This window comes from Macaca mulatta, chromosome 17, assembly GCF_049350105.2.
Source record: "Macaca mulatta isolate MMU2019108-1 chromosome 17, T2T-MMU8v2.0, whole genome shotgun sequence".
NCBI classification, from domain to species: domain Eukaryota; kingdom Metazoa; phylum Chordata; class Mammalia; order Primates; family Cercopithecidae; genus Macaca; species Macaca mulatta.
Window position 1 is genome coordinate 45,555,113 of NC_133422.1, and position 25,830 is coordinate 45,580,942.

The following is a 25,830-nucleotide window of genomic DNA, read 5'->3' on the forward strand; positions in this document are numbered from 1 at the left end:
ACAGATATTTTGGATCCCTTTGAGGACTATAGGGCCAAAGGAAATATCCTCCGATAACAAAGAGAAAGAAGCTTTCTGAGAAACTTCTTTGTGTTCTGTGAAATCATCCCACAGAGTTACAGCTTTCCACTCAAGAAGCCTTTCGCTTAGACAGTTCTTGTGGAATTGGCAAAGGGATATTTGGAAGCCCATAGAGGCCTGTGGTGAAAAAGGAAATATCCTCAGATGGAATCTGGAAAGAAGGTTCTGAGAAACTGGTCAGTGTTCTGATAATTCATCTCACAGAGTTACATCTGTATTTCGTGGATCTCTTTGATAGCCTTATTTCTGTGGAATCTGAGAACAGATATTTCGGATGCCTTTGAAGACTATAGGGTCAAAGGAAATATCCTCCGAAAACAAAGAGAAAGAAGCTTTCTGAGAAACTTCTTTGTGTTCTGTGAAATCATCTCACAGAGTTACAGCTTTCCCTTCAAGAATCCTTTCACTAAGACAGTTCTTGTGGAATTGGCAAAGTGATATTTGGAAGCCCATAGAGGGCTATGGTGAAAAAGGAAATGTCCTCAGATGAAATCTGGAAAGAAGCTTTCTGAGAAACTGCTCTGTGATGTGTGACTTCCACTCACAGAGTTACATCTGTATTTCGTGGATCTCTTTGCTAGCCTTATTTCTGTGGAATCTGAGAACAGGTATTTTGGATCCCTTTGAAGACTATAGGGCGAAAGGAAATATCCTCCGATAACAAAGAGAAAGAAGCTTTCTGAGAAACTTCTTTGTGTTCTGTGAAATCATCTCACAGAGTTACAGCTTTCCACTCAAGAAGCCTTTCGCTAAGACAGTTCTTGTGGAATCGGCAAAGGTATATTTGGAAGCCCATAGAGGGCTATGGTGAAAAAGGAAATATCCTCAGATGGAATCTGGAAAGAAGCTTTCTGAGAAACTGCTTAGTGTTCTCTTAATTCATCTCACAGAGTTACATCTGTATTTCGTGGATCTCTTGGCTAGCCTTATTTCTGTGGAATCTGAGAACAGATAGTTCGGATCCCTTTGAAGACTATAGGGCCAAAGGAAATATCCTCCGATAACAAAGAGAAAGAAGCTTTCTGAGAAACTTCTTTGTGTTCTGTGAAATCATCTCACAGAGTTACAGCTTTCCCCTCAAGAAGCCTTTCGCTAACACAGTTCTTGTGGAATTGGCAAAGGGATATTTCAGAGCCCATGGAGGCCTATGGTGAAAAAGGAAATATCCTCAGATGAAATCTGGAAAGAAGCTTTCTGAGAAACTGCTTAGTGTTCTGTTAATTCATCTCACAGAGTTACATCTGTATTTCGTGGATCTCTTTGCTAGCCTTATTTCTGTGGAATCTGAGAACAGATATTTCGGATCCCTTTGAAGACTATAGGGCCAAAGGAAATATCCTCCGATAACAAAGAGAAAGAAGCTTTCTGAGAAACTTCTTTGTGTTCTGTGAAATCATCTCACAGAGTTACAGCTTTCCCCTCAAGAAGCCTTTCGCCAAGACAGTTCTTGTAGAATTGGCAAAGGGATATTTCAGAGCCCATAGAGGCCTATGGTGAAAAACGAAATATCCTCAGATGAAATCTGGAAAGAAGCTTTCTGAGAAACTGCTTAGTGTTCTGTTAATTCATCTCACAGAGTTACATCTGTATTTCGTGGATCTCTTTGCTAGCCTTATTTCTGTGGAATCTGAGAACAGATATTTCGGATCCCTTTGAAGACTATAGGACCAAAGGGAATATCCTCCGATAACAAAGAGAAAGAAGCTTTCTGAGAAACTTCTTTGTGTTCTGTGAAATCATCTCACAGAGTTACAGCTTTCCCCTCAAGAAGCCTTTCGCTAAGACAGTTCTTCTGGAATTGGCAAAGGGATATTTGGGAGCCCATAGAGGCCTATGGTGAAAAAGGAAATATACTCAGATGAAATCTGCAAAGAAGCTTTCTGAGAAACTGCTTAGTGTTCTGTTAATTCATCTCACAGAGTTACATCTGTATTTCGTGGATCTCTTTGCTAGCCTTATTTCTGTGGAATCTGAGAACAGATATTTCGGATCCCTTTGAAGACTATGGGGCCAAAGGAATTATCCTCCGATAAGAAAGAGAAAGAAGCTTTCTGAGAAACTTCTTTGTGTTCTGTGAAATCATCTCACAGAGTTACAGCTTTCCCCTCAAGAAACCTTTCGCTAAGACAGTTCTTGTGGAATTGGCAAAGTGATATTTGGAAGCCCTTAGAGGGCTATGGTGAAAAACGAAATATCCTCAGATGAAATCTGGAAAGAAGCTTTCTGAGAAACTGCTCTGTGATGTGTGACTTCCACTCACAGAGTTACATCTGTATTTCGTGGATCTCTTTGCTAGCCTTATTTCTGTGGAATCTGAGAACAGATATTTCGGATCCCTTTGAAGACTATAGGACCAAAGGAAATATCCTCCGATAACAAAGAGAAAGAAGCTTTCTGAGAAACTTATTTGTGTTCTGTGAAATCATCACACAGAGTTACAGCTTTCCCTTCAAGAAGTCTTTCGCTAAGACAGTTCTTGTGGAATCGGCAAAGGGATATTTGGAAGCCCAAAGAGGCCTATGGTGAAAAAGGAAATATCCTCAGATGGAATCTGGAAAGAAGCTTTCTGAGAAACTGCTTAGTGTTCTGTTAATTCATCTCACCGAGTTACATCTGTATTTCGTGGATCTCTTTGCTAGCCTTATTTCTGTGGAATCTGAGAACAGATATTTCGGATCCCTTTGAAGACTATAGGGCCAAAGGAAATATCCTCCGATAACAAAGAGAAAGAAGCTTTCTGAGAAACTTCTTTGTGTTCTCTGAAATCATCTCACAGAGTTACAGCTTTCCACTCAAGAAGCCTTTCGCTAAGACAGTTCTTGTGGAATTGGCAAAGGGATATTTGGAAGCCCATAGAGGGCTATGGTAAAAAAGGAAATATCCTCAGATGAAATCTGCAAAGAAGCTTTCTGAGAAACTGCTCTGTGACGTGTGACTTCCACTCACAGAGTTACATCTGTATTTCGTGGATCTCTTTGCTAGCCTTATTTCTGTGGAATCTGAGAACAGATATTTCGGATCCCTTTGAAGACTATAGGGCCAAAGGAAATATCCTCCGATAACAAAGAGAAAGAAGCTTTCTGAGAGACTTCTTTGTGTTCTGTGAAATCATCTCACAGAGTTACAGCTTTCCACTCAAGAAGCCTTTCGCTAAGACAGTTCTTGTGGAATTGGCAAAGGGATATTTGGGAGCCCATAGAGGCCTATGGTGAAAAAGGAAATATCCTCAGATGAAATCTGGAAAGAAGCTTTCTGAGAAACTGCTTAGTGTTCTGTTAATTCATCTCACAGAGTTACATCTGTATTTCGTGGATCTCTTTGCTAGCCTTATTTCTGTGGAATCTGAGAACAGATATTTCGGATCCCTTTGAAGACTATAGGGCCAAAGGAAATATCCTCCGATAACAAAGAGAAAGAAGCTTTCTGAGAAACTTCTTTGTGTTCTGTGAAATCATCTCACAGAGTTACAGCTTTCCACTCAAGAAGCCTTTCGCTAAGACAGTTCTTGTGGAATTGGCAAAGGGATATTTGGGAGCCCATAGAGGCCTATGGTGAAAAAGGAAATATCCTCAGATGAAATCTGGAAAGAAGCTTTCTGAGAAACTGCTTAGTGTTCTGTTAATTCATCTCACAGAGTTACATCTGTATTTCGTGGATCTCCTTGCTAGCCTTATTTCTGTGGAATCTGAGAACAGATATTTCAGATCCCTTTGAAGACTATGGGGCCAAAGGAAATATCCTCCGATAACAAAGAGAAAGATGCTTTCTGAGAAACTTCTTTGTGTTCTGTGAAATCATCTCACAGAGTTACAGCTTTCCAATCAAGAAGCCTTTCACTAAGACAGTTCTTGTGGAATCGGCAAAGTGATATTTGGAAGCCCATAGAGGGCTATGGTGAAAAAGGAAATATCCTCAGATGAAATTTGGAAAGAAGCTTTCTGAGAAACTGCTTAGTGTTCTGTTAATTCACCTCACAGAGTTACATCTGTATTTCGTGGATCTCTTTGCTAGCCTTATTTCTGTGGAATCTGAGGACAGATATTTGGGATCCCTTTGAAGACTATGGGGCCAAAGGAAATATCCTCCGATAACAAAGAGAAAGAAGCTGTCTGAGAAACTTCTTTGTGTTCTGTGAAATCACGTCACAGAGTTACAGCTTTCCCCTCAAGAAGCCTTTCGCTAAGACAGTTCTTGTGGAATTGGCAAAGTGATATTTAGAAGCCCATAGAGGGCTATGGTGAAAAAGGAAATATCCTCAGATGAAATCTGGAAAGAAGCTTTCTGAGAAACTGCTCTGTGATGTGTGACTTCCACTCACAGAGTTACATCTGTATTTCGTGGATCTCTTTGCTAGCCTTATTTCAGGGGAATCTGAGAACAGATATTACGGATCCCTTTGAAGACTATAGGGCCAAAGGAAATATCCTCCGATAACAAAGAGAAAGAAGCTTTCTGAGAAACTTCTTTGTGTTCTGTGAAATCATCTCACAGAGTTACAGCTTTCCACTCAAGAAGCCATTCGTTAAGACAGTTCTTGTGGAATTGGCAAAGTGATATTTGGGAGCCCATAGAGGCCTATGGTGAAAAAGGAAATATCCTCAGATGAAATCTGGAAAGAAGCTTTCTGAGAAACTGCTTAGTGTTCTGTTAATTTATCTCAGAAAGTTACATCTGTATTTCGTGGATCTCTTTGCTAGCCTTATTTCTGTGGAATCTGAGAACAGATATTTCGGATCCCTTTGAAGACTATAGGGCCAAAGGAAATATCCTCCGATAACAAAGAGAAAGAAGCTTTCTGAGAAACTTCTTTGTGTTCTGTGAAATCATCTCACAGAGTTACAGCTTTGCCCTCAAGAAGCCTTTCGCTAAGACAGTTCTTGTGGAATTGGCAAAGGGATATTTGGAAGCCCATAGAGGGCTATGCTGAAAAAGGAAATATCCTCAGATGAAATCTGGAAAGAAGCTTTCTGAGAAACTTCTTAGTGTTCTGTTAATTCACCTCACAGAGTTACATCTGTATTTCGTGGATCTCTTTGCTAGCCTTATTTCTGTGGAATCTGAGAACAGATATTTCGGATCCCTTTGAAGACTATAGGGTCAAAGGAAATATCCTCCGATAACAAAGAGAAAGAAGCTTTCTGAGAAACTTCTTTGTGTTCTGTGAAATCATCTCACAGAGTTACAGCTTTCCCTTCAAGAAGCCTTTCACTAAGACAGTTCTTGTGGAATTGGCAAAGGGATATTTGGAAGCCCATAGAGGGCTATGGTGAAAAAGGAGATATCCGCAGATGAAATCTGGAAGGAAGCTTTCTGAGAAACTGCTCTGTGATGTGTGACTTCCACTCACAGAGTTACATCTGTATTTCGTGGATCTCTTTGATAGCCTTATTTCTGTGGAATCTGAGAACAGGTATTTCGGATCCCTTTGAAGACTATAGGGCCAAAGGAAATATCCTCCGATAACAAAGAGAAAGAAGCTTTCTGAGAAACTTCTTTGTGTTCTGTGAAATCATCTCACAGAGTTACAGCTTTCCACTCAAGAAGCCATTCGTTAAGACAGTTCTTGTGGAATTGGCAAAGTGATATTTGGGAGCCCATAGAGGCCTATGGTGAAAAAGGAAATATCCTCAGATGAAATCTGGAAAGAAGCTTTCTGAGAAACTGCTTAGTGTTCTGTTAATTTATCTCAGAAAGTTACATCTGTATTTCGTGGATCTCTTTGCTAGCCTTATTTCTTTGGAATCTGAGAACAGATATTTCGGATCCCTTTGAAGACTATAGGGCCAAAGGAAATATCCTCCGATAACAAAGAGAAAGAAGCTTTCTGAGAAACTTCTTTGTGTTCTGTGAAATCATCTCACAGAGTTACAGCTTTGCCCTCAAGAAGCCTTTCGGTAAGACAGTTCTCGTGGAATTGGCAAAGGGATATTTGGAAGCCCTTAGAGGGCTATGCTGAAAAAGGAAATAGCCTCAGATGAAATCTGGAAAGAAGCTTTCTGAGAAACTGCTTAGTGTTCTGTTAATTCACCTCACAGAGTTACATCTGTATTTCGTGGATCTCTTTGCTAGCCTTATTTCTGTGGAATCTGAGAACAGATATTTCGGATCCCTTTGAAGACTATAGGGTCAAAGGAAATATCCTCCGATAACAAAGAGAAAGAAGCTTTCTGAGAAACTTATTTGTGTTCTGTGAAATCATCTCACAGAGTTACAGCTTTCCCTTCCAGAATCCTTTCACTAAGACAGTTCTTGTGGAATTGGCAAAGGGATATTTGGAAGCCCATAGAGGGCTATGGTGAAAAAGGAAATATCCTCAGATGAAATCTGGAAGGAAGCTTTCTGAGAAACTGCTCTGTGATGTGTGACTTCCACTCACAGAGTTACATCTGTATTTCGTGGATCTCTTTGCTACCCTTATTTCTGTGGAATCTGAGAACAGATATTTTGGATCCCTTTGAGGACTATAGGGCCAAAGGAAATATCCTCCGATAACAAAGAGAAAGAAGCTTTCTGAGAAACTTCTTTGTGTTCTGTGAAATCATCCCACAGAGTTACAGCTTTCCACTCAAGAAGCCTTTCGCTTAGACAGTTCTTGTGGAATTGGCAAAGGGATATTTGGAAGCCCATAGAGGCCTGTGGTGAAAAAGGAAATATCCTCAGATGGAATCTGGAAAGAAGGTTCTGAGAAACTGGTCAGTGTTCTGATAATTCATCTCACAGAGTTACATCTGTATTTCGTGGATCTCTTTGATAGCCTTATTTCTGTGGAATCTGAGAACAGATATTTCGGATGCCTTTGAAGACTATAGGGTCAAAGGAAATATCCTCCGAAAACAAAGAGAAAGAAGCTTTCTGAGAAACTTCTTTGTGTTCTGTGAAATCATCTCACAGAGTTACAGCTTTCCCTTCAAGAATCCTTTCACTAAGACAGTTCTTGTGGAATTGGCAAAGTGATATTTGGAAGCCCATAGAGGGCTATGGTGAAAAAGGAAATGTCCTCAGATGAAATCTGGAAAGAAGCTTTCTGAGAAACTGCTCTGTGATGTGTGACTTCCACTCACAGAGTTACATCTGTATTTCGTGGATCTCTTTGCTAGCCTTATTTCTGTGGAATCTGAGAACAGGTATTTTGGATCCCTTTGAAGACTATAGGGCGAAAGGAAATATCCTCCGATAACAAAGAGAAAGAAGCTTTCTGAGAAACTTCTTTGTGTTCTGTGAAATCATCTCACAGAGTTACAGCTTTCCACTCAAGAAGCCTTTCGCTAAGACAGTTCTTGTGGAATCGGCAAAGGTATATTTGGAAGCCCATAGAGGGCTATGGTGAAAAAGGAAATATCCTCAGATGGAATCTGGAAAGAAGCTTTCTGAGAAACTGCTTAGTGTTCTCTTAATTCATCTCACAGAGTTACATCTGTATTTCGTGGATCTCTTGGCTAGCCTTATTTCTGTGGAATCTGAGAACAGATAGTTCGGATCCCTTTGAAGACTATAGGGCCAAAGGAAATATCCTCCGATAACAAAGAGAAAGAAGCTTTCTGAGAAACTTCTTTGTGTTCTGTGAAATCATCTCACAGAGTTACAGCTTTCCCCTCAAGAAGCCTTTCGCTAACACAGTTCTTGTGGAATTGGCAAAGGGATATTTCAGAGCCCATGGAGGCCTATGGTGAAAAAGGAAATATCCTCAGATGAAATCTGGAAAGAAGCTTTCTGAGAAACTGCTTAGTGTTCTGTTAATTCATCTCACAGAGTTACATCTGTATTTCGTGGATCTCTTTGCTAGCCTTATTTCTGTGGAATCTGAGAACAGATAGTTCGGATCCCTTTGAAGACTATAGGGCCAAAGGAAATATCCTCCGATAACAAAGAGAAAGAAGCTTTCTGAGAAAATTCTTTGTGTTCTGTGAAATCATCTCACAGAGTTACAGCTTTCCACTAAGAAGATTTTCGCTAAGACAGTTCTTGTGGAATTGGCAAAGTGATATTTGGGAGCCCATAGAGGCCTATGGTGAAAAAGGAAATATCCTCAGATGAAATCTGGAAAGAAGCTTTCTGAGAAACTGCTCTGTGATGTGTGACTTCCACTCACAGAGTTACATCTGTATTTCCTGGATCTCTTTGCTAGCCTTATTTCTGTGGAATCTGAGAACAGATATATCAGATCCCTTTGAAGACTATAGGGAAAAAGGAAATATCCTCCGATAACAAAGAGAAAGAAGATTTCTGAGAAACTTCTTTGTGTTCTGTGAAATCATCTCACAGAGTTACAGCTTTCCCTTCAAGAAGCCTTTCGCTAAGACAGTTCTTGTGGAATTGGCAAAGGGATATTTGGAAGCCCATAGAGGGCTATGGTGAAAAAAAAATATCCTCAGATGAAATCTGGAAAGAAGCTTTCAGAGAAACTGCTTAGTGTTCTGTTAATTCATCTCACAGAGTTACATCTGTATTTCGTGGATCTCTTTGCTAGCCTTATTTCTGTGGAATCTGAGAACAGATATTTCGGATCCCTTTGAAGACTATAGGGTCAAAGGAAATATCCTCCGATAACAAAGAGAAAGAAGCTTTCTGAGAAACTTCTTTGTGTTCTGTGAAATCATCTCACAGAGTTACAGCTTTCCCTTCAAGAATCCTTTCACTAAGACAGTTCTTGTGGAATGGGCAAAGTGATATTTGGAAGCCCATAGAGGGCTATGGTGAAAAAGGAAATATCCTCAGATGAAATCTGGAAAGAAGCTTTCTCAGAAACTGCTCTGTGATGTGTGACTTCCACTCACAGAGTTACATCTGTATTTCGTGGATCTCTTTGCTAGCCTTATTTCTGTGGAATCTGAGAACAGGTATTTCGGATCCCTTTGAAGACTATAGGGACAAAGGAAATATCCTCCTATAACAAAGAGAAAGAAGCTTTCTGAGAAACTTCTTTGTGTTCTGTGAAATCATCTCACAGAGTTACAGCTTTCCCTTCAAGAAGCCTTTCCCTTAGACAGTTCTTGTTTAATTGGCAAAGTGATATTTGGAAGCCCATGGAGGCCTATGGTGAAAAAGGAAATATCCTCAGATGAAATCTGGAAAGAAGCTTTCTGAGAAACTGCTTAGTGTTCTGTTAATTCACCTCCCAGAGTTACATCTGTATTTCGTGGATCTCTTTGCTAGCCTTATTTCTGTGGAATCTGAGAGCAGATATTTCGGATCCCTTTGAAGACTATAGGGTCAAAGGAAATATCCTCCGATAACTAAGAGAAAGAAGCTTTCTGAGAAACTTCTTTGTCTTCTATGAAATCATCTCACGGAGTTACAGCTTTCCACTCAAGAAGCCTTTCGCTAAGACAGTTCTTGTGGAATTGGCAAAGTGATATTTAGGAGCCCATACAGGACTATGGTGAAAAAGGAAATATCCTCAGATGAAATCTGGAAAGAAGCTTTCTGAGAAACTGCTCTGTGATGTGTGACTTTCACTCAGAGAGTTACATCTGCATTTCCTGGATCTCTTGGCCAGCCTTATTTCTGTGGAATCTGAGAACAGATATTTCGGATCCCTTTGAAGACCATAGGGCCAAAGGAAATATCCTCCGATAACAAAGAGAAAGAAGCTTTCTGAGAAACTTCTTTGTGTTCTGTGAAATCATCTCACAGAGTTACAGCTTTCCCCTCAAGAAGCCTTTCGCTAAGAGAGTTCTTGTGGAATTGGCAAAGGGATATTTGGGAGCCCATAGAGGCCTATGGTGAAAAAGGAAATATCCTCAGATGAAATCTGGAAAGAAGCTTCTGAGAAACTGCTTAGTGTTCTGTTAATTCATCTCACTGAGTTACATGTGTATTTCGTGGATCTCTTTGTTAGCCTTATTTCTGTGGAATCTGAGAACAGATATTTCGGATCCCTTTGAAGACTATAGGGCCAAAGGAAATATCCTCCGATAACAAAGAGAAAGAAGCTTTCTGAGAAACTTCTTTGTATTTTGTGAAATCATCTCACAGAGTTACAGCTTTCCCCTCAAGAAGCCTTTCGCTAAGAGAGTTCTTGTGGAATCGGCAAAGGGATATTTGGAAGCCCATAGTGGCCTTTGGTGAAAAAGGAAATATCATCAGATGGAATCTGGATAGAAGCATTCTGAGAAACTGCTTAGTGTTCTGTTAATTCATCTCACAGAGTTACATCTGTATTTCGTGGATCTCTTTGCTAGCCTTATTTCTGTGGAATCTGAGAACAGATATTTCGGATCCCTTTGAAGACTATAGGACCAAAGGGAATATCCTCCGATAACAAAGAGAAGGAAGCTTTCTGAGAAACTTCTTTGTGTTCTGTGAAATCATCTCACAGAGTTACAGCTTTCCCCTCCAGAAGCCTTTCGCTAAGACAGTTCTTTTGGAATTGGCAAAGGGATATTTGGGAGCCCATAGAGGCCTATGGTGAAAAAGGAAATATCCTCCGATGAAATCTGGAAAGAAGCTTTCTGAGAAACTGCTTAGTGTTCTGTTAATTCATCTCACAGAGTTACATCTGTATTTCGTGGATCTCTTTGCTAGCCTTATTTCTGTGGAATCTGAGAACAGATATTTCGGATCCCTTTGAAGACTATAGGGCCAAAGGAAATATTCTCCGATAACAAAGAGAAAGAAGCTTTCTGAGAAACTGCTTTGTGTTCTGTGAAATCATCTCACAGAGTTACACCTTTCCCCTCAAGAAACCTTTCGCTAAGACAGTTCTTGTGGAATTGCCAAAGTGATATTTGGAAGCCCGTAGAGGGCTATGGTGAAAAAGGAAATATCCTCAGATGAAATCTGGAAAGAAGCTTTCTGAGAAACTGCTCTGTGATGTGTGACTTCCACTCACAGAGTTACATGTGTATTTCGTGGATCTCTTTGCTAGCCTTATTTCTGTGGAATCTGAGAACAGATATTTCGGATCCCTTTGAAGACTATAGGGCCAAAGGAAATATCCTCCGATAACAAAGAGAAAGAAGCTTTCTGAGAAACTTCTTTGTGTTCTGTGAAATCATCTCACAGAGTTACAGCTTTCCCCTCAAGTAGCCTTTCGCTAAGACAGTTCTTGTGGAATTGGCAAAGGGATATTTGGGAGCCCATAGAGGGCTACGGTGAAAAAGGAAATATCCTCAGATGAAATCTGGAAAGAAGCTTTCTGAGAAACTGCTTAGTGTTCTGTTAATTCATCTCACAGAGTCACATCTGTATTTCGTGTGTCTCTTTGCTAGCTTTATTTCTGTGGAATCTAAGAACAGATATTTCGGATCCCTTTGAAGACTATAGGGCCAAAGGAAATATCCTCCGATAACAAAGAGAAAGAAGCTTTCTGAGAAACTTCTTTGTGTTCTGTGAAATCATCTCACAGAGTTACAGCTTTCCCTTCAAGAAGCCTTTCGCTAAGACAGTTCTTGTGGAATCGGCAAAGGGATATTTGGAAGCCCGTAGAGGCCTATGGTGAAAAAGGAAATATCCACAGATGGAATCTGGAAAGAAGCTTTCTGAGAAACTGGTTAGTGTTCTGTTAATTCATCTCACCGAGTTACATCTGTATTTCGTGGATCTATTTGCTAGCCTTATTTCTGTGGAATCTGAGAACAGATATTTCGGATCCCTTTGAAGACTATAGGGCCAAAGTAAATATCCTCCGATAACAAAGAGAAAGAAGCTTTCTGAGAAACTTCTTTGTGTTCTGTGAAATCATCCCACAGAGTTACAGCTTTCCACCCAAGAAGCCTTTCGCTAAGACAGTTCTTGTGGAATCGGCAAAGGGATATTTGGAAGCCCATAGAGGCCTATGGTGAAAAAGGAAATATCCTCAGATGAAATCTGGAAAGAAGCTTTCTCAGAAACTGCTCTGTGATGTGTGACTTCCACTCACAGAGTTACATCTGTATTTCGTGGATCTCTTTGCTAGCCTTATTTCTGTGGAATCTGCGAACAGGTATTTCGGATCCCTTTGAAGACTATAGGGACAAAGGAAATATCCTCCTATAACAAAGAGAAAGAAGCTTTCTGAGAAACTTCTTTGTGTTCTGTGAAATCATCTCACAGAGTTACAGCTTTCCCTTCAAGAAGCCTTTCCCTTAGACAGTTCTTGTTTAATTGGCAAAGTGATATTTGGAAGCCCATGGAGGCCTATGGTGAAAAAGGAAATATCCTCAGATGAAATCTGGAAAGAAGCTTTCTGAGAAACTGCTTAGTGTTCTGTTAATTCACCTCCCAGAGTTACATCTGTATTTCGTGGATCTCTTTGCTAGCCTTATTTCTGTGGAATCTGAGAGCAGATATTTCGGATCCCTTTGAAGACTATAGGGTCAAAGGAAATATCCTCCGATAACTAAGAGAAAGAAGCTTTCTGAGAAACTTCTTTGTCTTCTATGAAATCATCTCACGGAGTTACAGCTTTCCACTCAAGAAGCCTTTCGCTAAGACAGTTCTTGTGGAATTGGCAAAGTGATATTTAGGAGCCCATACAGGACTATGGTGAAAAAGGAAATATCCTCAGATGAAATCTGGAAAGAAGCTTTCTGAGAAACTGCTCTGTGATGTGTGACTTTCACTCAGGGAGTTACATCTGCATTTCCTGGATCTCTTGGCCAGCCTTATTTCTGTGGAATCTGAGAACAGATATTTCGGATCCCTTTGAAGACCATAGGGCCAAAGGAAATATCCTCCGATAACAAAGAGAAAGAAGCTTTCTGAGAAACTTCTTTGTGTTCTGTGAAATCATCTCACAGAGTTACAGCTTTCCCCTCAAGAAGCCTTTCGCTAAGACAGTTCTTGTGGAATTGGCAAAGGGATATTTGGGAGCCCATAGAGGCCTATGGTGAAAAAGGAAATATCCTCAGATGAAATCTGGAAAGAAGCTTCTGAGAAACTGCTTAGTGTTCTGTTAATTCATCTCACTGAGTTACATGTGTATTTCGTGGATCTCTTTGTTAGCCTTATTTCTGTGGAATCTGAGAACAGATATTTCGGATCCCTTTGAAGACTATAGGGCCAAAGGAAATATCCTCCGATAACAAAGAGAAAGAAGCTTTCTGAGAAACTTCTTTGTATTTTGTGAAATCATCTCACAGAGTTACAGCTTTCCCCTCAAGAAGCCTTTCGCTAAGACAGTTCTTGTGGAATCGGCAAAGGGATATTTGGAAGCCCATAGTGGCCTTTGGTGAAAAAGGAAATATCATCAGATGGAATCTGGAAAGAAGCATTCTGAGAAACTGCTTAGTGTTCTGTTAATTCATCTCACAGAGTTACATCTGTATTTCGTGGATCTCTTTGCTAGCCTTATTTCTGTGGAATCTGAGAAGAGATATTTCGGATCCCTTTGAAGACTATAGGACCAAAGGGAATATCCTCCGATAACAAAGAGAAAGAAGCTTTCTGAGAAACTTCTTTGTGTTCTGTGAAATCATCTCACAGAGTTACAGCTTTCCCCTCCAGAAGCCTTTCACTAAGACAGTTCTTTTGGAATTGGCAAAGGGATATTTGGGAGCCCATAGAGGCCTAGGTGAAAAAGGAAATATCCTCCGATGAAATCTGGAAAGAAGCTTTCTGAGAAACTGCTTAGTGTTCTGTTAATTCATCTCACAGAGTTACATCTGTATTTCGTGGATCTCTTTGCTAGCCTTATTTCTGTGGAATCTGAGAACAGATATTTCGGATCCCTTTGAAGACTATAGGGCCAAAGGAAATATTCTCCGATAACAAAGAGAAAGAAGCTTTCTGAGAAACTGCTTTGTGTTCTGTGAAATCATCTCACAGAGTTACACCTTTCCCCTCAAGAAACCTTTCGCTAAGACAGTTCTTGTGGAATTGCCAAAGTGATATTTGGAAGCCCGTAGAGGGCTATGGTGAAAAAGGAAATATCCTCAGATGAAATCTGGAAAGAAGCTTTCTGAGAAACTGCTCTGTGATGTGTGACTTCCACTCACAGAGTTACATCTGTATTTCGTGGATCTCTTTGCTAGCCTTATTTCTGTGGAATCTGAGAACAGATATTTCGGATCCCTTTGAAGACTATAGGGCCAAAGGAAATATCCTCCGATAACAAAGAGAAAGAAGCTTTCTGAGAAACTTCTTTGTGTTCTGTGAAATCATCTCACAGAGTTACAGCTTTCCCCTCAAGAAGCCTTTCGCTAAGACAGTTCTTGTGGAATTGGCAAAGGGATATTTGGGAGCCCATAGAGGGCTACGGTGAAAAAGGAAATATCCTCAGATGAAATCTGGAAAGAAGCTTTCTGAGAAACTGCTTAGTGTTCTGTTAATTCATCTCACAGAGTCACATCTGTATTTCGTGTGTCTCTTTGCTAGCCTTATTTCTGTGGAATCTAAGAACAGATATTTCGGATCCCTTTGAAGACTATAGGGCCAAAGGAAATATCCTCCGATAACAAAGAGAAAGAAGCTTTCTGAGAAACTTCTTTGTGTTCTGTGAAATCATCTCACAGAGTTACAGCTTTCCCTTCAAGAAGCCTTTCGCTAAGACAGTTCTTGTGGAATCGGCAAAGGGATATTTGGAAGCCCGTAGAGGCCTATGGTGAAAAAGGAAATATCCACAGATGGAATCTGGAAAGAAGCTTTCTGAGAAACTGGTTAGTGTTCTGTTAATTCATCTCACCGAGTTACATCTGTATTTCGTGGATCTCTTTGCTAGCCTTATTTCTGTGGAATCTGAGAACAGATATTTCGGATCCCTTTGAAGACTATAGGGCCAAAGTAAATATCCTCCGATAACAAAGAGAAAGAAGCTTTCTGAGAAACTTCTTTGTGTTCTGTGAAATCATCCCACAGAGTTACAGCTTTCCACCAAAGAAGCCTTTCGCTAAGACAGTTCTTGTGGAATCGGCAAAGGGATATTTGGAAGCCCATAGAGGCCTATGGTGAAAAAGGAAATATCCTCAGATGGAATCTGGAAAGAAGCTTTCTGAGAAACTGCTTAGTGTTCTGTTAATTCATCTCACAGAGTTACATCTGTATTTCGTGGATCTCTTTGCTAGCCTTATTTCTGTTGAATCTGAGAACAGATATTTCGGATCCCTTTGAAGACTATAGGGCCAAAGGAAATATCCTCCGATAACAAAGAGAAAGAAGCTTTCTGAGAAACTTCTTTGTGTTCTGTGAAATCATCTCACAGAGTTACAGCTTTCCCCTCAAGAAGCCTTTCGCTAAGACAGTTCTTGTGGAATTGGCAAAGGGATATTTGGGAGCCCAAAGGTGCTTGTGGTGAAAAAGGAAATATCCTCAGATGAAATCTGGAAAGAAGCTTTCTGAGAAACTGCTCTGTGATGTGCGACTTCCACTCACAGAGTTACATCTGTATTTCGTGGATCTCTTTGCTAGCCTTATTTCTGTGGAATCTGAGAACAGATATTTTGGATTCCTTTGAAGACTATAGGGCCAAAGGAAATATCCTCCGATAACAAAGAGAAAGAAGCTTTCTGAGAAACTTCTCTGTGTTCTGTGAAATCATCTCACAGAGTTACAGCTTTCCCCTCAAGAAGCCTTTCGCTAAGACAGTTCTTGTGGAATCGGCAAAGGGATATTTGGAAGCCCATAGAGGCCTATGGTGATAAAGGAAATATCCTCAGATGAAATCTGGAAAGAAGCTTTCTGAGAAACTGCTTAGTGTTCTGTTAATTCATCTCAGAGAGTTACAACTGTATTTCGTGGATCTCTTTGCTAGCCTTATTTCTGTGGAATCTGAGAACAGATATTTCGGATCCCTATGAAGACTATAGGGGCAAAGGAAATATCCTCCGATAACAAAGAGAAAGAAGCTTTCTGAGAAACTTCTTTGTGTTCTGTGAAATCATCTCACAGAGTTACAGCTTTCCACTCAAGAAGCCTTTCGCTAAGACAGTTCTTGTGGAATTGGCAAAGGGATATTTGGGAGCCCATAGAGGGCTATGGTGAAAAAGGAAATATCCTCAGATGAAATCTGGAAAGAAGCTTTCTGAGAAACTGCTTAGTGTTCTGTTAATTCATCTCACAGAGTCACATCTGTATTTCGTGTATCTCTTTGCTAGCCTTATTTCTGTGGAATCTAAGAACAGATATTTCGGATCCCTTTGAAGACTATAGGGCCAAAGGAAATATCCTCCGATAATAAAGAGAAAGAAGCTTTCTGAGAAACTTCTTTGTGTTCTGTGAAATCATCTCACAGAGTTACAGCTTTCCCTTCAAGAAGCCTTTCGCTAAGACAGTTCTTGTGGAATCGGCAAAGGGATATTTGAAAGCCCATAGAGGCCTATGGTGAAAAAGGAAATATCCACAGATGGAATCTGGAAAGAAGCTTTCTGAGAAACTGGTTAGTGTTCTGTTAATTCGTCTCTCCGAGTTACATCTGTATTTCGTGGATCTCTTTGCTAGCCTTATTTCTGTGGAATCTGAGAACAGATATTTCGGATCCCTTTGAAGACTATAGGGCCAAAGTAAATATCCTCCGATAACAAAGAGAAAGAAGCTTTCTGGGAAACTTCTTTGTGTTCTGTGAAATCATCCCACAGAGTTACAGCTTTCCACTGAAGAAGCCTTTCGCTAAGACAGTTCTTGTGGAATCGGCAAAGGGATATTTGGAAGCCCATAGAGGCCTATGGTGAAAAAGGAAATATCCTCAGATGGAATCTGCAAAGAAGCTTTCTGAGAAACTGCTTAGTGTTCTGTTAATTCATCTCACAGAGTTACATCTGTATTTCGTGGATCTCTTTGCTAGCCTTATTTCTGTGGAATCTGAGAACAGATATTTCGGATCCCTTTGAAGACTATAGGGCCAAAGGAAATATCCTCCGATAACAAAGAGAAAGAAGCTTTCTGAGAAACTTCTTTGTGTTCTGTGAAATCATCTCACAGAGTTACAGCTTTCCCCTCAAGAACCCTTTCGCTAAGACAGTTCTTGTGGAATTGGCAAAGTGATATTTGGAAGCCTATAGAGGGCTATGGTGAAAAAGGAAATATCCTCAGATGAAATCTGGAAAGAAGCTTTCTGAGAAACTGCTTAGTGTTCTGTTAATTCACTTCACAGAGTTACATCTGTATTTCGTGGATCTCTTTGCTAGCCTTATTTCTGTGGAATCTGAGAACAGATATTTCGGATCCCTTTGAAGACTATAGGGTCAAAGGAAATATCCTCCGATAACAAAGAGAAAGAAGCTTTCTGAGAAACTTCTTTGTGTTCTGCGAAATCATCTCACAGAGTTACAGCCTTCCCTTCAAGAAGCCTTTCGCTAAGTCAGTTCTTGTGGAATTGGCAAAGTGATATTTGGAAGCCCATAGAGGGCTATGGTGAAAAAGGAAATATCCTCAGATGAAATCTGGAAAGAAGCTTTCTGAGAAACTGCTCTGTGATGTGCGACTTCCACTCACAGAGTTACATCTGTATTTCGTGGATCTCTTTCCTAGCCTTATTTCTGTGGAATCTGAGAACAGATATTTTGGATCCCTTTGAAGACTATAGGGCCAAAGGAAATATCCTCCGATAACAAAGAGAAAGAAGCTTTCTGAGAAACTTCTCTGTGTTCTGTGAAATCATCTCACAGAGTTACAGCTTTCCCCTCAAGAAGCCTTTCGCTAAGACAGTTCTTGTGGAATCGGCAAAGGGATATTTGGAAGCCCATAGAGGCCTAAGGTGAAAAAGGAAATATCCTCAGATGAAATCTGGAAAGAAGCTTTCTGAGAAACTGCTTAGTGTTCTGTTAATTCATCTCAGAGAGTTACAACTGTATTTCGTGGATCTCTTTGCTAGCCTTATTTCTGTGCAATCTGAGAACAGATATTTCGGATCCCTATGAAGACTATAGGGGCAAAGGAAATATCCTCCGATAACAAAGAGAAAGAAGCTTTCTGAGAAAGTTCTTTGTGTTCTGTGAAATCATCTCACAGAGTTACAGCTTTCCACTCAAGAAGCCTTTCGCTAAGACAGTTCTTGTGGAATTGGCAAAGTGATATTTGGAAGCCCATACAGGGCTATGGTGAAAAAGGAAATATCCTCAGATGAAATCTGGAAAGAAGCTTTCTGAGAAACTGCTTAGTGTTCTGTTAATTCATCTCACAGAGTTACATCTGTATTTCGTGGATCTCTTTGCTAGCCTTATTTCTGTGGAATCTGAGAACAGATATTTCGGATCCCTTTGAAGACTATAGGGCCAAAGGAAATATCCTCCGATAACAAAGAGAAAGAAGCTTTCTGAGAAACTTCTTTGTGTTCTGTGAAATCATCTCACAGAGTTACAGCTTTCCCCTCAAGAAGCCTTTCGCTAAGACAGTTCTTGTGGAATTGGCAAAGTGATATTTGGAAGCCCATAGATGGCTATGGTGAAAAAGGAAATATCCTCAGATGAAATCTGGAAAGAACCTTTCTGAGAAACTGCTTAGTGTTCTGTTAATTCACCTCACAGAGTTATATTTCGTGGATCTCTTTGCTAGCCTTATTTCTGTGGAATCTGAGAACAGATATTTCGGATCCCTTTGAAGACTATAGGGTCAAAGGAAATATCCTCCGATAACAAAGAGAAAGAAGCTTTCTGTGAAACTTCTTTGTGTTCTGTGAAATCATCTCACAGAGTTACAGCCTTCCCTTCAAGAAGCCTTTCACTAAGACAGTTCTTGTGGAATTGGCAAAGTGATATTTGGAAGCCCATAGAGGGCTATGGTGAAAAAGGAAATATCCTCAGATGAAATCTGGAAAGAAGCTTTCTGAGAAACTGCTCTGTGATGTGCGACTTCCACTCACAGAGTTACATCTGTATTTCGTGGATCTCTTTGCTAGCCTTATTTCTGTGGAATCTGAGAACAGATATTTCGGATCCCTTTGAAGACTATAGGGCCAAAGGAAATATCCTCCGATAACAAAGAGAAAGAAGCTTTCTGAGAAACTTCTTTGTGTTCTGTGAAATCATCTCACAGAGTTACAGCTTTCCCTTCAAGAAGCCTTTCGCTAATACAGTTCTTGTGGAATCGGCAAAGGGATATTTGGAAGCCCGTAGAGGCCTATGGTGAAAAAGGAAATATCCTCAGATGGAATCTGGAAAGAAGCTTTCTGAGAAACTGCTTAGTGTTCTGTTAATTCATCTCACAGAGTTACATCTGTATTTCGTGGATCTTTTTGCTAGCCTTTTTTCTGTGGAATCTGAGAACAGATATTTCGGATCCCTTTGAAGACTATACGGCCAAAGGAAATATCCTCAGATAACAAAGAGAAAGAAGCTTTCTGAGAAACTTCTTTGTGTTCTCTGAAATCACCTCACAGAGTTACAGTTTTCCACTCACGAAGCCTTTCGCTAAGACAGTTCTTGTGGAATTGGCAAAGGGATATTTGGGAGCCCATAGAGTCCTATGGTGAAAAAGGAAATATCCTCACATGAAATCTGGAAAGAAGCTTTCTGAGAAACTGCTTAGTATTCTGTTAATTCATCTCACAGAGTTACATCTGTATTTCGTGGATCTCTTTGCTAGCCTTATTTCTGTGGAATCTGAGAACAGATATTTCGGATCCCTTTGAAGACTATAGGGCCAAAGGAAATATCCTCCGATAACAAAGAGAAAGAAGCTTTCTGAGAAACTTCTTTGTGTTCTGTGAAATCATCTCACAGAGTTACAGCTTTCCCTTCAAGAAGCCTTTCCCTTAGACAGTTCTTGTTTAATTGGCAAAGTGATATTTGGAAGCCCATAGAGGGCTACGGTGAAAAAGGAAATATCCTCAGATGAAATCTGGAAAGAAGCTTTCTGAGAAACTGCTTAGTGTTCTGTTAATTCACCTCCCAGAGTTACATCTGTATTTCGTGGATCTCTTTGCTAGCCTTATTTCTGTGGAATCTGAGAACAGATATTTCGGATCCCTTTGAAGACTATAGGGTCAAAGGAAATATCCTCCGATAACAAAGAGAAAGAAGCTTTCTGAGAAACTTCTTTGTCTTCTATGAAATCATCTCACAGAGTTACAGCTTTCCACTCAAGAAGCCTTTCGCTAAGACAGTTCTTTTGGAATTGGCAATGTGATATTTAGGAGCCCATACAGGACTATGGTGAAAAAGGAAATATCCTCAGATGAAATCTGGAAAGAAGCTTTCTGAGAAACTGCTCTGTGATGTGTGACTTTCACTCAGAGAGTTACATCTGCATTTCCTGGATCTCTTGGCCAGCCTAATTTCTGTGGAATCTGAGAACAGATATTTCGGATCCCTTTGAAGACTATAGGGCCAAAGGAAATATCCTCCGATAACAAAGAGAAGGAAGCTTTCTGAGAAACTTCTTTGTGTTCTGTGAAATCATCTCACAGAGTTACAGCTTTCCCCTCAAGAAGCCTTTCGCTAAGACAGTTCTTGTGGAATCGGCAAAGGGATATTTGGAAGCCCATAGTGGCCTTTGGTGAAAAAGGAAATATCCTCAGATGGAATCTGGAAAGAATCATTCTGAGAAACTGCTTAGTGTTCTGTTAATTCATCTCACGGAGTTACATCTGTATTTCGTGGATCTCTTGGCTAGCCTTATTTCTGTGCAATCTGAGAACAGATATTTCGAATCCCTTTGAAGACTATAGGACCAAAGGGAATATCCTCCGATAACAAAGAGAAAGAAGCTTCCTGAGAAACTTCTTTGTGTTCTGTGAAATCATCTCACAGAGTTACAGCTTTCCACTCTAGAAGCCTTTCGCTAAGACAGTTCTTGTGGAATTGGCAAAGGGATATTTGGGAGCCCATAGAGGCCTATGGTGAAAAAGGAAATATCCTCAGATGAAATCTGGAAAGAAGCTTTCTGAGAAACTGCTTAGTGTTCTGTTAATTCATCTCACAGAGTTACATCTGTATTTCGTGGATCTCTTTGCTAGCCTTATTTCTGTGGAATCTGAGAACAGATATTTCGGATCCCTTTGAAGACTATAGGGCCAAAGGAAATATTCTCCGATAACAAAGAGAAAGAAGTTTTCTGAGAAACTGCTTCGTGTTCTGTGAAATCATCTCACAGAGTTACACCTTTCCCCTCAAAAAAACTTTCGCTAAGACAGTTCTTGTGGAATTGCCAAAGTGATATTTGGAAGCCCGTAGAGGGCTAAGGTGAAAAAGGAAATATCCTCAGATGAAATCTGGAAAGAGGCTTTCTGAGAAACTGCTCTGTGATGTGTGACTTCCACTCACAGAGTTACATCTGTATTTCGTGGATCTCTTTGCTAGCCTTATTTCTGTGGAATCTGAGAACAGATATTTCGAATCCCTTTGAAGACTATAGGACCAAAGGGAATATCCTCCGATAACAAAGAGAAAGAAGCTTTCTGAGAAACTTCTTTGTGTTCTGTGAAATCATCTCACAGAGTTACAGCTTTCCACTCAAGAAGCCTTTCGCTAAGACAGTTCTTGTGGAATCGGCAAAGGGATATTTGGGAGCCCATAGAGGCATATGGTGAAAAAGGAAATATCCTGAGATGAAATCTGGAAAGAAGCTTTCTGAGAAACTGCTTAGTGTTCTGTTAATTCATCTCACAGAGTTACATCTGTATTTCGTGGATCTCTTTGCTAGCCTTATTTCTGTGGAATCTGAGAACAGATATTTCGGATCCCTTTGAAGACTATAGGGCCAAAGGAAATATTCTCCGATAACAAAGAGAAAGAAGTTTTCTGAGAAACTGCTTTGTGTTCTGTGAAATCATCTCACAGAGTTACACCTTTCCCCTCAAGAAACCTTTCGCTAAGACAGTTCTTGTGTAATTGCCAAAGTGATATTTGGAAGCCCGTAGAGGGCTATGGTGAAAAAGGAAATATCCTCAGATGAAATCTGGAAAGAAGCTTTCTGAGAAACTGCTCTGTGATGTGTGACTTCCACTCACAGAGTTACATCTGTATTTCGTGGATCTCTTTGCTAGCCTTATTTCTGTGGAATCTGAGAACAGATATTTCGGATCCCTTTGAAGACTCTAGGGCCAAAGTAAATATCCTCCGATAACAAAGAGAAAGAAGCTTTCTGAGAAACTTCTTTGTGTTCTGTGAAATCATCTCACAGAGTTACAGCTTTCCACTCAAGAAGCCTTTCGCTAAGACAGTTCTTGTGGAATTGGCAAAGGGATATTTGGGAGCCCATAGAGGGCTATGGTGAAAAAGGAAATATCCTCAGATGAAATCTGGAAAGAAGCTTTCTGAGAAACTGCTTAGTGTTCTGTTAATTCATCTCACAGAGTCACATCTGTATTTCGTGTATCTCTTTGCTAGCCTTATTTCTTTGGAATCTGAGAACAGATATTTCGGATCCCTTTGAAGACTATAGGGCCAAAGGAAATATCCTCCGATAACAAAGAGAAAGAAGCTTTCTGAGAAACTTCTTTGTGTTCTGTGAAATCATCTCACAGAGTTACAGCTTTCCCTTCAAGAAGCCTTTCGCTAAGACAGTTCTTGTGGAATCGGCAAAGGGATATTTGGAAGCCCTTAGAGGCCTATGGTGAAAAAGGAAATATCCTCAGATGGAATGTGGAAAGAAGCTTTCTGAGAAACTTTTTAGTGTTCTGTTAATTCATCTCACAGAGTTACATCTGTGTTTCGTGGATCTCTTTGCTAGCCTTATTTCTGTGGAATCTGAGAACAGATATTTCGGATCCCTTTGAAGACTATAGGGCCAAAGGAAATATCCTCCGATAACAAAGAGAAAGAAGCTTTCTGAGAAACTTCTTTGTGTTCTGTGAAATCATCTCACAGAGTTACAGCTTTCCCCTCAAGAAGCCTTTCGCTAAGACAGTTCTTGTGGAATTGGCAAAGTGATATTTGGAAGCCCATAGAGGGCTATGGTGAAAAAGGAAATATCCTCAGATGAAATCTGGAAAGAAGCTTTCTGAGAAACTGCTTAGTGTTCTGTTAATTCACTTCACAGAGTTACATCTTTATTTCGTGGATCTCTTTGCTAGCCTTATTTCTGTGGAATCTGAGAACAGATATTTCGGATCCCTTTGAAGACTATAGGGTCAAAGGAAATATCCTCCGATAACAAAGAGAAAGAAGCTTTCTGAGAAACTTCTTTGTGTTCTGTGAAATCATCTCACAGAGTTACAGCCTTCCCTTCAAGAAGCCTTTCGCTAAGACAGTTCTTGTGGAATTGGCAAAGTGATATTTGGAAGCACATAGAGGGCTATGGTGAAAAAGGAAATATCCTCAGATGAAATCTGGAAAGAAGCTTTCTGAGAAACTGCTCTGTGATGTGCGACTTCCACTCACAGAGTTACATCTGTATTTCGTGGATCTCTTTGCTAGCCTTATTTCTGTGGAATCTGAGAACAGATATTTTGGATCCCTTTGAAGACTACAGGGCCAAAGGAAATATCCTCCGATAACAAAGAGAAAGAAGCTTTCTGAGAAACTTCTTTGTGTTCTGTGAAATCATCTCACAGAGTTACAGCTTTCCCCTCAAGAAGCCTTTCGCTAAGACAGTTCTTGTGGAATCGGCAAAGGGATATTTGGAAGCCCATAGAGGCCTATGGTGAAAAAGGAAATATCCTCAGATGAAATCTGGAAAGAAGCTTTCTGAGAAACTGCTTAGTGTTCTGTTAATTCATCTCAGAGAGTTACAACTGTATTTCGTGGATCTCTTTGCTAGCCTTATTTCTGTGGAATCTGAGAACAGATATTTCGGATCCCTATGAAGACTATAGGGCCAAAGGAAATATCCTCCGATAACAAAGAGAAAGAAGCTTTCTGAGAAACTTCTTTGTGTTCTGTGAAATCATCTCACAGAGTTACAGCTTTCCACTCAAGAAGCCTTTCGCTAAGACAGTTCTTGTGGAATTGGCAAAGGGATATTTGGAAGCCCATAGAGGGCTACGGTGAAAAAGGAAATATCCTCAGATGAAATCTGGAAAGAAGCTTTCTGAGAAACTGCTTAGTGTTCTGTTAATTCATCTCACAGAGTTACATCTGTATTTCGTGGATCTCTTTGCTAGCCTTATTTCTGTGGAATCTGAGAACAGATATTTCGGATCCCTTTGAAGACTATAGGGCCAAAGGAAATATCCTCCGATAACAAAGAGAAAGAAGCTTTCTGAGAAACTTCTTTGTGTTCTGTGAAATCATCTCACAGAGTTACAGCTTCCACTCAAGAAGCCTTTCGCTAAGACAGTTCTTGTGGAATTGGCAAAGGGATATTTGGATGCCCGTAGAGGGCTATGGTGAAAAAGGAAATATCCTCAGATGAAATCTGGAAAGAAGCTTTCTGAGAAACTGCTTACTGTTCTGTTAATTCATCTCACAGAGTTACATCTGTATTTCGTGGATCTCTTTGCTAGCCTTATTTCTGTGGAATCTGAGAACAGATATTTCGGATCCCTTTGAAGACTATATGGCCAAAGGAAATATCCTCCGATAACAAAGAGAAAGAAGCTTTCTGAGAAACTTCTTTGTGTTCTGTGAAATCATCTCACAGAGTTACAGCTTTCCCCTCAAGAAGCCTTTCGCTAAGACAGTTCTTGTGGAATTGGCAAAGGGATATTTGGATGCCCATAGAGGGCTATGGTGAAAAAGGAAATATCCTCAGATGAAATCTGGAAAGAAGCTTTCTGAGAAACTGCTCTGTGATGTGTGACTTCCACTCACAGAGTTACATCTGTATTTTCTTGATCTCTTTGCTAGCCTTATTTCTGTGGAATCTGAGAACAGATATTTCGGATCCCTTTGAAGACTATAGGGCCAAAGGAAATTTCCTCCGATAACAAACAGAAAGCAGCTTTCTGAGAAACTTCTTTGTGTTCTGTGAAATCATCTCACAGAGTTACAGCTTTCCCCTCAAGAATCCTTTCGCTAAGACAGTTCTTGTGGAATTGGCAAAGGGATATTTGGGAGCCCATAGAGGCCTATGGTGAAAAAGGAAATATCCTCAGATGAAATCTGGAAAGAAGCTTTCTGAGAAACTGCCTAGTGTTCTGTTAATTCATCTCACAGAGTTACATCTGTATTTCGTGGATCTCTTTGCTAGCGTTATTTCTGTGGAATCTGAGAACAGATATTTCGGATCCCTTTGAAGACTATAGGGCCAAAGGAAATATCCTCCGATAACAAAGAGAAAGAAGCTTTCTGAGAAACTTCTTTGTGTTCTGTGAAATCATCTCACAGAGTTACAGCTTTCCCCTCAGGAAGCCTATCGCTAAGACAGTTCTTGTGGAATTGGCAAAGTGATATTTGGAAGCCCTTAGAGGGCTATGGTGAAAAAGGAAATATCCTCAGATGAAATCTGGAAAGAACCTTTCTGAAAAACTGCTTAGTGTTCTGTTAATTCACCTCACAGAGTTTTATTTCGTGGATCTCTTTGCTAGCCTTATTTCTGTGGAATCTGAGAACAGATATTTCGGATCCCTTTGAAGACTATAGGGTCAAAGGAAATATCCTCCGATAACAAAGAGAAAGAAGCTTTCTGAGAAACTTCTTTGTGTTCTGTGAAATCATCTCACAGAGTTACAGCCTTCCCTTCAAGAAGCCTTTCACTAAGACAGTTCTTGTGGAATTGGCAAAGTGATATTTGGAAGCCCATAGAGGGCTATGGTGAAAAAGGAAATATCCTCAGATGAAATCTGGAAAGAAGCTTTCTGAGAAACTGCTCTGTGATGTGCAACTTCCACTCACAGAGTTACATCTGTATTTCGTGGATCTCTTTGCTAGCCTTATTTCTGTGGAATCTGAGAACAGATATTTCGGATCCCTTTGAAGACTATAGGGCCAAAGGAAATATCCTCCGATAACAAAGAGAAAGAAGCTTTCTGAGAAACTTCTTTGTGTTCTGTGAAATCATCTCACAGAGTTACAGCTT